Raw genomic sequence first — 18114 nt, 5'->3', positions numbered from 1 at the left:
TTACAATAAAAATAAAGCAGATTTTTATTGTACAAGATGCCAGAAGCCCTTAATGTGCCATTCTTATTATGCAGCAACATACATTTTTCTACTGTACTCAACAAACAGGCAACTTCTTTTTCATTACAATCTGAAAGTTTATGATTAAATAAGTTCAAACAAAAAGTTTGAATAAGAAGCAGTAAAAGTAATTAAACCATAATAAAGAGCATTTGTGACAATGTAGCTGAATAGAAAATGGATATTATTATTTTCTTTTTCTGAAATACAAAGTCTCTGCCAGTTTATAGGCAGATGAGCTGGTTAAAAAGCTTTGTCTTCTAGTATGATGTACCAGGACTTTGGCAGGGGGAGAAAATAAAAGGTATTGGAAATAAATTTAATTATTATGATTACAACTAATTATTTATCATCATCCCTGTTTATCTCAAAGGTCGGTTCAGTGTCCTTCCAAAAAAACTCAATCTGCAGGAAAAAAAACCCAACAACTCTGTTCAATAGTTCCAGTAGTCTGATGTTCGTTCTATCAACAGTACATAATCCTGACAGGAGAAAATGTATTCCTAAAATAGGCAGGAAAAGGGTGAAGTGGAATACTTGTAAGAACTAGCATGAAAATAACTATTTAGATCCTATTACCTTCAAATGTGTTTAAATGTCTATATTAAAAAACATTTAAATTAGTGTAATTCTGCCCTCTTACTTTCTCAGACTTTTTAAAGCAGGAATTCTGCTTTATAAGTGTAAGTTAACTTTTATCATTTTTCTCTAGGATGCAAAATCATAATGCCTCAGATTTGTAAGGATTTTTCAGATTCTAATTTTAAAATATAACAACTGAAAAACAGAGTAAACTGAGAAACTGGGAAGGAATGCTTAGAGGCAATGTCTAAAAATACAAAAGAGAGATGAAAGTGATTTTTCTAAAGGTTTTATTTGGTATTTAGAAGAATCAGTAAAGACATATACATCGAAACAAAAGGTGGAGGTGAAATTAGATACACAATGAAGAAAAAATTTTTAAATGAAAGGTGTCCTCAGGGAGTGGGATTGAGGAATTGTCCCACGGAGTGTGTTGTATGGAGTAGCACTACAGCCAATATGAATCTTTCACATGATACATTGAAGGAGGTCTTTTATTTCTAATTATTCATTTTGCACAACTACAATATTTCGCAGAAACTGGTAGCAGTTCTTTCCTCTACTTCCTCTTACCACTACAAAGTGGCAAGTGTCATCATTTCATATATTTTCTACCCACACACAAAGAAATTATCCTAATACTGCAACAGCACTGAAATTTGGTCAGACAAAAATAAAAAAAAATATCTGGAAATTTTTAAATAAAAGTGTGAGGACTAGCCACAATAAATTACAACATAAGAAGTTGAGCACAATTTCATCTGAAACTGTGGGTATCTCACAGTAAAATTCTTGAAGGGGGATTATTTAACTGGATAATAAACCACCCTAGAGGAAGCCCACCATTTGGAAGAAGACATGACTTGATAGAGTATCTGATAGTGGTTCACAAGTGAGATAACAGAAAATAATTAGTGATTAACCTCAGAAGGTAAGAAAATTTGCTTCAATAAAAATTTGTCATGGTAGTCTCATTTAAATCCTTCCTTCAGAAAGAACAACATCATAACAAATTTATACTGGGAATGAACTGCAAGTTTGATTTCTCTAATTTTTACCAGTGCCTAAGAAAGTCCATGTAAAAGCATTTGAGACATGGCCCAGTTGCAGCAGAAGCTCACCTAGCCAGTAAATTATTCCTTCTTAATAATTTGGGAATTACCCACCATCATCTGATCTTTTCATCCTAAAGAGCCCGCACCCAAATCCTGAGGGTTTATAGCCAGCACCTATTCCACCTAGAATATCTTGTCACACATACTGAACTACAAAGAAATAGATTGTTCAGGCAGACTCCAGAGAAGACTTTTAAACGTTGTGGCTAATTTGTGTTTAGCTAAGGGCTGGCTACAATTTGTCTCACCATGCTGGCAAATCCATTTGGGTTGGTGGGAAGAAGTCAAAAAGGACAGGGTTCTTTGACATTCCTTCTCCAGACCAGCCCTGAGGGCATCTGACCAAAACTCCTTAGGATCTGTGGGATAAAAAGTATTTAACAGCAGTGGAAATTATCAGGATATTATAGGAGTTAGGTGTTACATTTCATTGCTTCTTTAATTAGAAGTATGCATCACTGAGTACATTCTTTTACAATGCTTAGCTCTTAACTGAAGACTTTGTAAATGTTTAAGTACTGAAGCATCTGGGGGAGGAAGTGTTTTTTGTATCCTATTCATTTTTAAACTGTTCACTGAAAAGCCTTTAATCAGCTAAAGATCGCTTTTGAAAAATTACTACATTAAACTTTTCTCTTATGTCCAGAGTAAAGTTAGACTGCTACAGGACCACACAGAAGGTGCAGAAAAAGAACTGTAAAAACTGAACTGTCAATTAGTATTTCTGTAAAGATATTGTACCACACAGCAGTACACAAATTCTTTGAATCTCCCTGAACTAAATATCTGTGGTACAGTTACTTGCACATGTCAGGCAGACTGTTTTCATTGACGCCAGGGTCTTTTCCTATTTCCTGTTGCTTCTGTTTCAGAATTCCCTCCATCAAGAACCTGATTTCATAGAGCAAACTTCCAAGACGGTCCATAAGACAGAATGGAAAATGTACTGATTTTTAAAAATTCATTTTTTCAGCAGCACTTAAATGGATTTATGAAACTCATATAGACATGTTCTTAGACCTAGGTCAGTTTTTTTAAAACTACCTGTAGTAACAATTTTTCCTCATATGGAGTTGTTACACTCTGTGGGGCATAAAGCCATCATTAAGTCTGCCAGAGCTGCTTCTGTGGTTTTGCTTCAACAATCCTAGCCCAAACAACAAGCTTATCCAGCTCAAAAGGATTCATTTTCTAAAAAACTTCCAGTGTTGTAGTCTTAACCTCTGTTATTAGTAAGCTTTAGAATGAGCAACCACAAAAACATTGTTGGTACTCAAGGTGACACCACCTGTCCAAGCTCAGCCCTGGGTCTCTCTTACCTCACAACTCTGCACCACAGGCCCAAGCAACATACAGAGAAAATACTTCTTCAGCGCCAATTGATCCTAAACCACAAACTCTTGTTTGGGAAGACTAGATTCCTAAGGGCACACAGCTGTCTGTCTCTCCTGCCAGGTCCTGATCCTTCCCAAAATGTACTCAGTTTCTTTTCTCAACTTTCAAAGGCATTTACTACCTCTTTCCTCTTTCATTTTGAAGAGAAACTTGGGTGAGGCACAATGGAACACAGAATGGGAAACAAGTATTACAGAGAACTACATAACCCTGTAGATGGGAATATGTTTATACAGCTAATAAAAAGTGCTGCCAGGAAGGCACAGTAAAATGAAATGTAAATCAGTCTTATTAATCATCTGATTAGGAAGGAGTACAAAGAAGTTGCAGATATTACCAAGTAAACATGTTTTTTACCTTGGCTATGTTTTGTATAATATTTACTATCAGAAGTGACTACAATAGTCAGTTGTTCTGTTCAGTATAATCACAGAACCACAGAATGGTTTGGGTTGGAAGGGACCTTAAAGACCATCTAGTTCCAACCCCCCCTTGCCATGCGCAGGGACACCTTCCACTAGACCAGGTTCCTCAAAGCCCCATCCAACCTGGCCTTCAACACTCCCAGGGAAGGGGCATCCACAGCTTCTCTGGGAAACCTGTTCCAGTGTCTTGACAGCCTCACAGTAAAGAATTTCTTCCTAATATCTAGTCTGAATCTACCTTCCTTTAGTTTAAAACCATTATCCCCTGTCTGATCGCTACGGGCGCTGCTAAACAAGTCTGTCCCCATCTTTCTTTATAAGCCAATGTTAAGTATTGAAAGGCTGCTATAAGGTCTCCCTGAAGCCTTCTCTTCTTCAGGCTGAACACCACCAACCTTCTCAGCCTGTCCTCATAGGAGAGGTGTTCCAGCCCTCCGACCATCTTTGTGGCCCCCCTCTGGACTCGCTCCAACAGGTCCATGTCCTTCTTATGCTGGGGGCTCCAGACTTGACCGCAGTACTCTGGGTGAGGTCTCACGAGAGCAGAGTAGAGGGACAGAATCACCTCCCTTGACCTGCTGGCCGCACTTCTTTTGATGCAGCCCGGGATTTGGCTGGCTTTCTGGGCTGCAAGCGCACATCGTCAGGCCGTGTTGAGCTTCTTGTCCACCAGCACCCCCAAGTCCTTCTCCTCAGGGCTGCTGTCAATCCATCCTCTGCCCAGCCTGTACTGATACTGGGCGTTGCACCAACCCAGGTGCAGGACTTGTTGACCTGCATGAGGCTCACTCTGTCCCACCTCTGAAGCCTGTCAAGGTCCCTCTGGATGGTGTTGCTTCCCTCCAGCGTGTCAACTGCACCACACAGCTTGGTGTCATTGGCAAACTTGCTGAGGGTGCACTCGATCTCGCTGTCTGTGTCGCCGGCAAAGATGTTGAACAGCACCAACAGCACCATCCCAGTATGGACCCCTGAGGAATGCTACTCATCACCAGTCTCCACTTGGATATTGAGCCATTGACCACAATTCTAAGTGTGAGCATCCAGCAAATTCCTTATCCATCAAGTGGTCTAGCCATCAAATCCATGTCTTTCCAGTTAGAGATAAGGATGTCATGCAGGACGGTGTTAAAAGCTTTGCACAAGTCCAGGTAGGTGACATCAGTTTCTCTTCCCTCATCTGTCAGTGCTCTAACTCTGTTGTAGAAAGCTACATAATCTGTCAGGCACAATTTGCTCTTAGTGAAGCCATGTTCATTTTCACCAATTACCTCCTTATTTTCCATGTGCCTTAACATAGGTTCCAGAAGGATCTACTCCATGATCTGGTCAGGCACCAAGGCAAGAGTAACGGGCCTGTAGTTTCCTGGGTCTTCCATATTTCCCTTTTTAAAAATGAAGGTTATGTTTCCCCTTTTCCAGCCCATGAGAACTTCACCAGACTGCCATGACTTCTGAAATATGATGGATAATGGCTTAGCCACTTAATATGCCAGTTTCCGCAGGCCCTGCACATGCATTTCATCAGGTCCCATGGACAAGCACCTTCAGGTTCTTTCAATGGTCTTGAATCTCATCTTCTCCTATAGCAAGCAGTTCTTCATTTTCCCAGTCCCTGCCTTTTTGTTTTGTGGCTTGGGTGGTGTGGCTGGAGCAGTTGCTGGTGAACACCAAGATGAAGAAGTTATTGAGTACCTCAGCCTTCTCTATGTCCTGGTTAACCAGGTCTCCTGTTTCCTTCCAGAAAGGCCCCATGTTTTCCCTAGTCTTCCTTTTATCGCTGACTTACCTATAGAAGCTTTTCTTGTTGCCCTTGATGTCCCTGGCCAGATTTAATTTTACCAGGGCTTTAGCTTTCCTAACCTGATCCTGGGCTGCTCAGACAGCTTCTGTGTATTCTTCCCAGGCTACATGTCCTTGCTTCCACCCCCTATAGGCTTCCTTTTTGTGTTTGAGTTTGTCCATGCATGCCTCCTAGCATTTTTGCCCGACTTCCTCTTTGTTCAGAAGCATTACTGCTGGGCTTGGAGGAGATGATCCTTGAATATTAACCAACTTTCCTTGGTGCCTCTTCCCTCCAAGGCTCTATCCCATGATACTAGTCTACCAAGCAGGTCCCTGAAGAGGCCAAAGCAAGCTTTCCTGAAGTCCAGGATAGCAAGTTTGCTGTGTGCCCTCCTCATTATCGTAAGGATCTTGAACTTCACTATTTCATTGCCACTGCAGCCAAAGCTGCCCTCGAGCTTCACATTCCCCAGCAGCCTTTCCTTGTTGGTGAGAACAAGGTCCAGAATGGTACCTCTCCTCCTAGGCTATAAAAATAGATTATTCCTTTGAGAGATCACCAATTTGTTTTATTTCTACCCTGCCTGTGCCTCATATGGATTGCCATGTCATAACTTGCCACATTTGCACCGTAACTTACACAGTCACAAGGAAAATGCTGCATTGCATTTGCAAGTCTTTGCCATCTATCTCTGCAGTACAGCTATTAACGGTTGCCACTAAACAGTAAGCGTACTAGAAATGTCTGGTATAACCAAGTAAATGTGGTGCTTCTCCTTCAACTTACTAAACAAGCTTCTCTTCTCCTTAGTGCTGCTAAACAGGAACTGATAACCCTGGACAACCTAGAGCAAATGCATGACAAGGCACCATGAATGATAGCTGGTGCCTTTTGGAAGAACCGGTTTGGATATAAGAAAATATTTCAGTCTCTGATTTACTGTTCAGTCACAACACTTTTAATTCACCACTGGAAATAACAGGATCAAGTTCTCAGAACAGGTATATTCTCTAGTAGCCGGACACTTCATTCAGAGGTTTAGCCCTGATTTTGATGAAGTTAACTGACTGCAGACATGTCTTCTCCATAAAGGAGACAAATTGTTGTACTGTTGTCTGCTTTGAAGCTGTATCACCATTTCTAGTATGGTTTTAAAAACACAGCACCTTTTCCCAAATGCAAAGGGTAGGGGGTGGTCAGGACCATCAAAAAGAAGAAAAGACCAACGTCAGTAGAATCTGCTTTCCTCAGCCACATGCTTAAAAGTAGCTCTTCAGAGAGGAGAAAAGAAACTGTCTTCTTCTGGAGTATATGAACTAACAAGATCATGAAACACATCTGGAAGCATCACCTCCTTGTGCTGTAGAGCCTTCCTTATGAATGTTAAAGTAATCTGGATTCAGTGATTACTGGACGCAGGCAGTGCATGGCAATAGGAAACCAGAAGTGTTTGTGAAGCCCAGACAACATCTAATAGCAAACCACCACCCCTACAACTGGGCGTGTTAGGAATCTACACATGACAATTCAACAAAAACATTTCAATCTACAGAGTTTGCAAAGTGTATCTATCCAGTTCTCCTGCACTGGCGTTCTGGACTCCTGTCAAATAAGAGTGATTTCATGGTCACTGAGCTTGTCTTTCCCTAGATTTAACACAGACAAATGTTGAGAATATTTGTCAATGAACAAATGTACCAAAATACTGCCTTCTTTTACCTTCATATTTACAATTCCCATTTGAAACAGTTGATGTGACATATTGTGTGAAGTCAATGACAGAAGCTGACATTATAGATGCATTTTCAAAGTGAAGTATGAGGAGCTGAAGGTGCCATTTTTAATGTTAATGCAGTTTGTGCATAAAACTCCCAGAGCCTCTGTGGTTGTTTACCCCTGTGCCTGGAATGATTAATTCCAATAAAGAAGTCCCTAGAGTACAATTTGCAATGCAGACATGAACACACAGAGCCAGTTGCTGACCTTTGCAAGGGAAAAAAAGTGCTTAAGACAAAAGTTTTACCACGTGTTTCCCAATCTATTTAATGTTACTCTTTGACTTCCATAAAGCAGATCCTTATTTGCAGATCAGACTTGGAGAACTAGCCCAAACTGTGTTAAAAAACAACAACAACAAAAAGTTCAGATTACACAGTGTTAAAGCAAACTTTTTTCTGTCTTTATCTTCTAATACAGTATAATTCTATTTTGGTTTAGGTACAAATAAATTGTGATGTCTTCTGTTCCTTACCTGAATTGCCTACTTAAAAGGGACACTATTACTTCTTACATTTTTTTGAAACAATGACGAAGAAATACTTCACTGATTTTGTTCAAGAACATTATGATGAACTACTTCAACATATTTAGAATATTCTACAAGTCACATACATGGGAAATGCTCGGGGTTTTGCAAAGCTGATAGCCTCTAGAGTGTTCTTGAGCCATCCACAGAGATTTCAGGCTAAAAAACTGGAGGCATTACTAATAAAGATTGCGACTATGGTGACAATATCCTTTCTTTGTAGGATTGCCATGAAAGGAAGTTCCCTCTAGCCAAAACCCCTAGGTTTTGAGAGAGTCTGGCTCTACAGAAAGCTGCCTCTCCAGTGAAAAAGTTGGGTAGAAGAAAGAGGGCATTTTGAAAGAAGTTTAGCTTTTAACTGGTTGCCAAAATTAAATATTTAAAGACAGAGGCAGCAAAACAGATGTTACCCAGATATTGGCCGTTCTCCTCTGCTTTTCTGCTGCAATAATTTCTCCTCTCTTGAGAATTTCTCCTTTCCAGAGTAGAACAGTTAAGAAAATTAGGAAGTGATTCAGCCAGTGCAAGTTTAGCTGAAGACAGGCCTACAGCCACTGGTCTTTGCTCTGTATGATTTTATTTTTTTTAATGTGCTTATCACTGTGTTTACTGAACAGCTAGTAGATGCAAATTTTTTTCTCTGCACGGCTCTCTAGGTACATAAATGCTTGTATTTTACTTTTGGTTTAGGAGAAGAGAGTCTTCATTGGTTTGATTTCTTTTTTCTTGACTTTGGATGTGTTATATGTTTAACATGTATGTTGTCAAATAGTACTGATACCAAAAAGCAAAATACAAGCAATGACCCTTCCCTTGAAATGAGAGATGACAATGATAGTACTGAGGTTAGCATTTAGCATTTTTGTACATGGGTAAGCAAACAGAAATAAATAAATGAATAAATCTTCTGATCCTCCCTGCCTTATTGTCTCTTTCTGGCTTACCTCTCATACAGACACCCAATACTTATTTTTCAGCATGTGTATCTCATTTTTGGGGAAAAAAAACCCAAATAGACATATGAAGGTCATATAACTGTCGCTTATCCCAAAATACTGAAGTCAGATGGTAACAGCAACCAGACTTCCTAATTTAGTGAATTCATACCGGGAAGTACTTACTGTTAGAGGTTTCAGGCACTTATTTTGTGGCAGATTATTTTAGTGTAACAGGAAATACAACTGGAAAAATCGAACACCTGTTCAGCAACAACTTACTATGGTGTATGAAATAAAAGACCACCAGGATGGTTACATAAATCCATATTCCCAAGTATAAGATCATCTACTTAACCATAGAAGAATATATCAATTGTAAGCAGACACCTTCCAGCACTGCCTACATACTGTGTTAACTCAAGAGCAAAAGCTACTTTAATGACACTAAAAATTACCTTGAGATAAAATTTAATTAATTAATGCTATTTTCTTTTAATTTCTCCTGCCTTTGTTTTTGAATAAGTCTTCTGGAAGACAAGAATAAAGAAAGAAAATACCAGCTTTTTAGACATCATAAAACTCCGAAAGACTTGGGGGGGGGGGGGGGGGGGGGCGGAAAGGAAAGGAAAGTATAAGAAAATGAAAACAACTGTGTATTGTCCTCTACTGCTTTGTTTCCAGAAACATGGCCAGGCAATGCTCATGCTTACAGAATCACAGGACTTTGTGGGCAGAAGGAGCCCTTAACCTGTCACAAACTGGATGTGTGTTCTCAGCCAGAATTACACAAGTACAGGGGCTGTTCTGGATATCAGTGAGCTTTTGTTTATGCTGGACTGGGAGGAGTAGAAGAAGCACAGAGATTCCACAGATCACTTACGTTTAAAATAAATGCTCTTTAACACAGAGAACTGAAGAATAAGGGTTAGACGTGGGGCTTAGATCTTCCGAAGGAAGATTTTCATTATCTTGCTCAAAGAGCAAGGTTATATGCACCTATATAAGCACCTTAGGCCATAGAAATGAAAAGTGTAGTTCCTCCTCTCTGCCCTTTTTCTCAGAGGATTCAGGACTGGCCCACTCACTGGAACGTAGTTTCTATGCTCAAAGATGGTATTTTAACTAACTTCAAGTATACCCTTACCTTTACTTCATTTTCAGTATATCTGAACGCTGAGGTATTTATTTCGGTCACAAGTTTTGTCATTTCATGCAAAAATCTTATTCTTGGCTGTATTTCAGAGCTTGCAAACATTTACATTTTATTTTTGAAGTTGTAAAAATGTTGCTGACTTATCAACATTTTGCCTTATTATTTAATAGTGTGTCATTTAGGACTTTTATTTAAAGCTATTTCAGGAAAGACATTTGTAGAAAAGTTTCTCTTTTATAACTTTGCACATAATCTGTTCTAAAAAGTTAACAATTTGTAACAAATATAGCAATTAACCAACTTACTAAGTAGTCAATCTTTCTGCATATTAGCACAACCAATACCATCATGATGCTTAAATCGATTCCATGGGGATTTAATGTTCTACTTTAAATTTGTTTTTATTGTCTATGAAACAGTCCATTGAAATGGCTAACCCTGCCTTTCTACAACTTCATGTAACATCTGCAGTATTGCAGTTCATAGGCTGGATCAAATTTCACTGAAGTCAACAGAGTATTTACAATTTGCTTAAGCTTTGAATCATGCCTAAAATATGAGAGAAGCAGAAAGCACAAGCAATTTGCCTCTTTTGCCTCTACTGCTTCCTTTCTTTTTGTTACACAGTGTAGAGCTGTGTAGCATCTTAGATGAATTGCATAGATGTGTTTCATCTTTCTGCTGAAGAGGCAAGTTAGCACTCCCTTAATAAGCAGCAAACTCAGTCTGAGCCTCCTCAGCTGAAAACTCAGAGATCTATCACTTTCTTTGGCAACAGCATATGGTCAGCACTCCACATTATAGGAGTGTCTTACAGAGGCATTAATATATATTCATCTTAATTTTTCCAATATAATAAGAATTATTTGAATTGTATATCCAAATGTTGATATTTTTACATTCATATTCTGCTTTACTGCAGGCATCTACTTTCTGCAACTAGCTAAGCCCATTTTACTTATATTTATTTAATAGTTTGAATCTTAAAAGATAGAAAGAAAAAAAAGAGAATATCAGATACAGAGTATGTTCGACATTCCCCTCCTCCTTACTGCTGCTTTATGCACAAGAAAAAATTACTTAGAAAAGAGAAAACATCCTTTTCAAAGCAGTTTATTGTTAATTGTTGCAGGAAATTCTGTAGCAGGATTCTGATATTGGTTGGAAGTCTAGGTTAAATTCTGTCTCCAACTCCCAAAATGCTAATTTTATTCTATTTTTCACTTCTCTAGGGAGAAGATAGTTCTACCTCTACTTTTCTAAGATGTCCTGAAGGAAGTGGCTAATACTACCGTATCAGAATATGATATCAGAAGATACTGCTGTTGTATAGACACTAAAACTTTGGCTACAATTTCACTGTGACCAGGGGAGATAGGCCTGTATAAAACTATAACTTGCCTTTTTTTCTGACATTGGGATACAGGCTATCAAAGGAGAGCATATATTAGTTTCTTTAAATGATCTTCAGTACCTATGAAAACTGGTTTTCTTTTTATGATCTAAACCCAGTTGTTGTGTCCATTTGTTATATTTAACAATCTAGTTCCTCAGATATTTTGCAATCAGTAGTATGGTAATCATACTGTATTTGAAACACATTCTATATTTCTCTTTTTATTAATATTTGTTAAGCACTAGGCAGTGATCGTGTCTGTATGTTACTATAACTCAGTAAACAGTAAGTGAACCTTAACAAACCTTACTATACTAGCTTCTGGCTTAAAACCAGGAAGTTCAAAAGTTGGGTTTTTTTTTCTTAAGATAATTGACTCCCAGCCAGTTAGATTCACCTCACTGAATGAAAAAAATACATTTGCCATTACTAAGGGGTCATCACTTCTCTGGTGCTTAGCGACATGAAAGCTAGGATAAGATGCCAGGGAAACTTGGATGGAAACTCTAGCTGAATAAAGTGGAAAATATCTACATGACAGCCAAATACTTAGGGATCATAAATGGACACCATAAAACATACATCAAGCACAACTTCCCCATTCAGCCTTGGTTCAAGATCTGGATAAGGGTTCTTTAGCCCTGTAGCAAAACAATAACCACAATCTTTTTAAAAATAGTACTGCTGTGAACATAGCTGAAAAATGAACTAAAAACATATACAGATGTCTTCAAAGCATCTGATCTTACTCTTCATGGACAGGGAAAAAGTAGGTGTCCCAAAGAGTGAAGAAAGGGTTTGGAAGGCAGATTTCCCACAAGCCAGGGAAGAAACTACTGCAAAGCTCACTCCATTAAACTGAAGAACAGCTGATCTAGATTCTCAAATTTGTACACAAGGCAGCAAACATTTGCAAGTGTCACTCCTAAAGTTAATATTTTATTATCAGGTATAATGTTAAAAAAGAGGCATACTTGTACCATTAAACATAAATATGCAATATTTATGCTCACAGTATGTCTAAAGAACTTCTCAAGGGATTTTTAGAAAAAAACAGTAAATAAAACATAGCTTGACATCAGTAAAATGTAAAATCCAAGAAAAGAGAAGTCAATCACGAAGTACTATATAAAACCAGACAAAACATCCTGTCACTTCAACATGCAATCACAGGTAACCATATCATGAATGACAACCTTTTACAAATCCAAAATCCAAATTACCCATAGTTTGCATGATTCCTTTTAATTTCTATTCAAAATTTTTCTTTGCAAATTATGACCAACACACACAACCAATAATACAGTCACATATATTGGGAGAGTTATATTTACATGTATATATTACATATATATATTATATATTACAATCCAGTAATCTCTACAGCTCATATTACACTGTCACTATAATAGTGTAAGCAAAGAAACTTAGACCAGTTATTAGCAGGTATAACAACTTACAAGCAACGAAAGATGATTTAAAACATTAAAGCACTTTTTGGTATAATAAATAGAAAGGTAAGTTCTGTTGCTTGCTTTATGTCAGAGGAAGGAATGACTGTGGTCCAAGGCAGTCTCCTATATACCTCACTCCAAAGATCTGTGCACTTACACCAGGCATATATTTGACTCAAAACTAGCAGAACAGAACATAAAATTAATGTAAGCTTCTTAGGGTTTCTGAGTGAGCTGCCCAAGGCCTTGGTCTGAAATAAGCTAACAGTCCTCTGAATTGCTAATGAGTGCCAGCTGCTGGGCAAACTGGTGTGAGTGGAGTGGCTGCTCCATGCTGGAGTCTGGGTGCATGGGTACTCCTGACCTGGGCTGCAGTCAGTGGGGAGGTCTCAGGGTGTGCAGCTGGTGTGAGCCATGGGGTGGTAACAGCACATGTCCCAAAAGCAGCTGCCGGGTGGCACTGGCATGTGCGAGGGGCTCAGAGGCGGCAGCTGGAGGAGAGTGGGGGTCTGCATCCTCCCCAAGCCCGAGGTGTGCATGTGTGCCATCCCCGGCGAACTGTGTCTGTGTCCGCCTATCACACTGCCCTGGGCTCCAGCATCCAGGCAGGAGGGAGTCCTAGAACAGGGCTGAAGGAGGGGACTGCTTGTAGCATCCCATGACAGACAGGACGGAAAGTGTAAATGAAGAGTCAGGGAGACTGTATTTTCATGGCATGCTAGGTTTAACAGCAAAGTCAGTTCAAGAAATTCTGTCCCAATTTACCTGGGCTCCACTTCACCAGCCCTGAGCTGGGCTGTAAAATATATATTCAACTGTGTCATTGAAATTATCTGGGTTAAAAATGTGCCATAAAGCACAAACAAATAAAAGAGATCACTTTTAATACAAAGCATGCCGGTGACACCTCAGAAACTGTAGCACCTGCAAAACTGCTGAGGTGGTTACAGGGGAGAGGATGTTCCTGTGATTTAAATCAGTCTCATTTAACCGCAACTAAATAAAAAAACTTCCAGTAGAACCTTCTTCCCTCTTATTGACAGCAACTGTCAGTGAGGATTTTTTTTCCATTTTAAGCACTTATAAAGAAAAAAAAAAAGTTGTGCATCAGTAAAACTCAAAAAGATCAAACAGATCGTAAGGTGCAAGGAACTGATATATTGATAATTGCCTTAACTGTTGTTTAGTGCACACATTCAAGTGGAGCTGGTGCAAAGCTGTTCTGCTTAAACTGGAGGACTGAAACAAACTGTAGCCACAAAGTGAGCCGCTGTTGCCTAACTTGGTAACTACAAGGCGGCATAGGATGTAAAGGCTTTAGGTGCTGTGAAGGCGAGATTTAGCTAGTGCTTCCTGAAAGAAACTTCTGTGGTAACGTAAGGCAACTGCTCAGGTGTACAGCAAGGGTTGCTTAAAAACCCTCAGGACCAGAAGTGAGGACCCCCTGCCACCACTGCTCACACATGGAGCTTGCACAGACACAGACTACGTGCGCCCTGGCTTTCTGTGCAAATGGGGCGTCCTCTCCAGGGCATAAAACTTAAATCAACAAAACCTCAGCTGGGACCCACTACCACCAAGACACCTAGGGTGAAGAGGACCAATGGGACACCACTGGATCCATGGGTGGTGATATCTCTTTTCTCTCTCTTCCCTCCTCTCTTTCTTCTCCTCTCTTTTTTCATTGAATAGTGACCAGATCTAAGTAACAACATGTGATGCATGACTTCTTTATCCAGTTAAAGTAACTGCCATTGAGCTATCATATCTAACCACATCTTTTATTTTGTATTAATAAATCATAAAACTGGTTGGTTGGGTGTCATTTCCCTTAATTCAGTCCAATTGAATCACAAACTTGGTCATTGGTCCCAAGGGGAGGCAGGTCATCCTAAATGACTCCTTTCAGCTTGAGACATAACAAATAATTTTTAAAGTCTTGAATTTTAATCATTTGCTGTCAAGTATATTCTAGTCCAGGGGTCCTCAAACTATGGCCCGCAAGCTGGATACGGCCCCCCAGGGTCCTCAATCCGGCCCCCGGTATTTACAGACCCCCCCGCCCCCACCGCCGGGGCTTGGGGGGGAAACCAAGCAGCCGCAGATGGCTGCCTGCCACTGCATCCGCGCCGGCCCCTGGTTAAAAAGTGTGAGGACCCCTGGGCTAGTCTATATTGGTATCACCAAAGGTGGAAAGAAGAAACCTGAAGTATAGATGGGGCAATGAAGATATTTCCAATACAGTGCATAATAGGAGAGGTTCTCATTCTTGCCTTTCATCCTCATGATCCCTCACAATGTAGATTCTCCCAGTGCGTTTTTGGGGTTATTCTAACTGCTGTCAGCTGAGTATGATCCTATGGGACTGAAAGATCACCTGTCAGCCAGCTCCTCAAATGATTCTAGCTACTCCTTAGGAACTCTCTTGAGACCAATGGAAATTACTTCTTTTGACTACACTGTATTTTCAATGAGATATGAACAGGAATATTGTGATCTGTTTTGCTTTTGTGTTAAATGATAAACCAGGCTTTACAAGTTGCTGCAACAGCCAAAGGGGTTTCTTAATCTTTTGGAAAGCTTGCAAAACTCTCCACTTATGTACATAATGAGGATATGGTACAGGCATTTTTTTGTGTTATTTTTCACAATGAAATGTGATATAAGTAAATGAAGATTGAGTTTATCAGTTTAGGCTCCTTGGTTATGTTGTTGCGGCTTTTTGAGATGTGGTGTGTTTCACAAATCCAGCAAAGTCTGACAGATCATCAAGAAAGCAGCTAAAGGAATAAACAACAAAGCATGTGTCCAGCTAAACACTATGGGTTGCAAGTGAACAAGCACAAGCTAATAGATTTTCTTATACTGTTGAAAGAAAGGAAATGCAAGAAAAGAAACTCCTAATTCCAAATTACCCAAGGACAGAAAGGCAGGTCAGACAGAACTATATATTAATCACTTCAAAGGCTGCAGTCTTTTTGCCCACATCCCACGCTTACACCGTTAAATAAATGCAATGCCTTGGCAGGAAAACTGTATTCTGGTCCTGCTTGATGCCAGCACAGTCAAAAGCTCCCAACTGCTGGTAGTGACTAAAGTCTCAAAAGGAAATAGGAAATCAAATGGTCTGATTTGCCTTGACTGCTCTGGGCTTGAGATCAACTCTCTGTCCCCAGCACATATGCATTTTTCAGGTGTTGCAGATTTTTCAGTCTTCCACTTCTCCATTTGGCTCTTTCTGTCTTCCTGCCGTTCTGGAGGCATCTATTTCTACAATTTTTTCCCACAGTTCTTACACCACAGGTTTCCTCTCCAAATAATTCTCCCTAGATGGAATGTAGTGAAAAGGAAATAGGCTGAAGAAATGTAGGTAAATAAAAGCTGTTGAAGGGTACCCTTGTTTTTCTATTAGCCCAGCACAGCAAAACAACATCTACTGAAGACTTAAGACAGAAAAGAATGAAGAGTATCTTATTAGAGGTCTCAAAATACAGTTTCAGAAAATGCTGAAAGTTCTAACCCTTGTCTAATTCTTAGAGGTCTGAACAACAGCATAAAAAAATTAACATACTAAAGATATTACATTTGCGGTTTGTTTTAAGACAACAAAACCGTACCAGGCATAGAGAAATTCTGGAGGAGAGTCAAATCCAATTTGTATGGAATGACTACCAGCTCTAATAGAATCATTATAAATTAAAAATGGTTATTAAGTCCTCCTCAAATTACAAGTTGTCATTGAGGCCTCACTCAAAGTGAGGTCATTCATCACATCATTGAAAAAAGACTGCTTTTGATGCAGTATCACTGATGGTAGTCAACAGCTACTATTCTAAAAGTCAGTGAACCCAAATAATTCCCATAATGCCATTCAAGGAAATTAAAACAATAAGAAAGTCAGTGACCCAGCAAAACTGATGGGGCTTACTGCATCAAATGAGTCCAGCTAGGATTCAGGAAAACTGAGGAAACTTTATAGGAAAACATGAAAGCTAAATCCAGCATGTAGCTATTTGTGTACTGCTCTTACAAACAGATTTATTTTTTGTTTATTACACATTTGAGGATGTCCTGATGAATGGCAAAAATCTCATTCTATCACCACAATATTTTATACATTGAACAATGCTGAGGAAAGGGTTTTCCACAGAGTCAAAAAGACTCTTTTTCTTCTATACTTCAGCTGTCCTATACACTGGAGCTTTGAAACTGCTCAAATATGATTTAAAGTAAAATAAGAATAGTTTAAAGAATTATTTCAACCTATAAGCTACACTGTAGGCTCCTAAGAATAAGCATCATTCAAATGATCAGATATATAGCTTGTATTTTCTGTCATGTGCTAGACGATTTGCTTTGGCACTTGATAGTGCTGAGATGCACTATGAAACCCCAGCAGCTGGCACTATGACAAAAATCCAATGACTAGCTTATCTTGTGCATAAATTTCTCAAAATACTAACCAAATTTGGATCAAGGCATCTGTCAAGCTATGCCGTACAGAAATTGGCAACAGGAGTGTCAGTGCTTGGAAAAAGGAATCAAAGACTCTTAGCATTCTCTAGGGTTGGGCTCCTCCTCAGTGAGTGACTGGCCAGAGTTATGCCTCGTCACCAAAGCATGGTCCCCCGTAAGTCCTGCTGGTATTTTCAGCTGCTGTCAGTTAAAGAAGGCACAGTGTAATGCATGAAATGTCAGAACAGCATCCTGCTGATCACAATCCCACTTTCGCACAGTCTTATCATAATGAAGAACAGTTGAGGGGCACAGGCAGATCCCACCTAGTGGGTACACAGTACCTCAGCAGACATTTATATTCAAAGCACGATATTGCAGAACCACAACTGTTTTATTTGATAATACGGCTTTTCACAAAAAAGTATAGAAATTTATTTTAAAGGGAGGTTCCTTTTTCTGGTTTTTAAAATCTTGAAAAAGAATAACCATTCCTCTCCTGAAATCCTTACAGATTCATTGGATTCACATGTTATCATGCTATGGATGTGCTGCAGCTCTTGGTCTTCAACATTATTTTGAGGCACGCACAGTTACATATATGTATCTGGCATCACACTGTATTAAACACATTTCCCAAAGGAAAACCAATTACACAGTACCAACTCCTACAAGCATCTTGACAATACAAATTAACCAGTTATCAATTGGCTGGGAGGGTAATGCAGCTTTCCATATAATTTCATTAGAACTGTCATATCTATCCCCACTATCTGTGCTACTGTATGTGTCTAAAGTGCATAAGAATTGATTCTTGCTGACCCTTTTAACAAGTCTGTAATGTTCAGCATGCTGCTTAACGAAAGAACCAATGAAGCTTAGAAGATCCAGGCTATTCAGTTTTTTATATTTCAGCTGTAAAATCATAGTCGTTGCTTTTATTAGAAAACAAAATAAACCTTTTATTTTCATTGAAAATGCTCTTAATACCATTAAAAAGCAATTAAAATCATAATGAATATTCTTCAACTAGCAGATTGAGATTCAGCT

Source organism: Falco rusticolus, chromosome Z (genome assembly GCF_015220075.1).
Source record: "Falco rusticolus isolate bFalRus1 chromosome Z, bFalRus1.pri, whole genome shotgun sequence".
Lineage (NCBI taxonomy): Eukaryota > Metazoa > Chordata > Aves > Falconiformes > Falconidae > Falco > Falco rusticolus.
The sequence above is the reverse complement of the archived record's forward strand: the minus strand, read 5'-3'. Positions refer to the sequence as shown.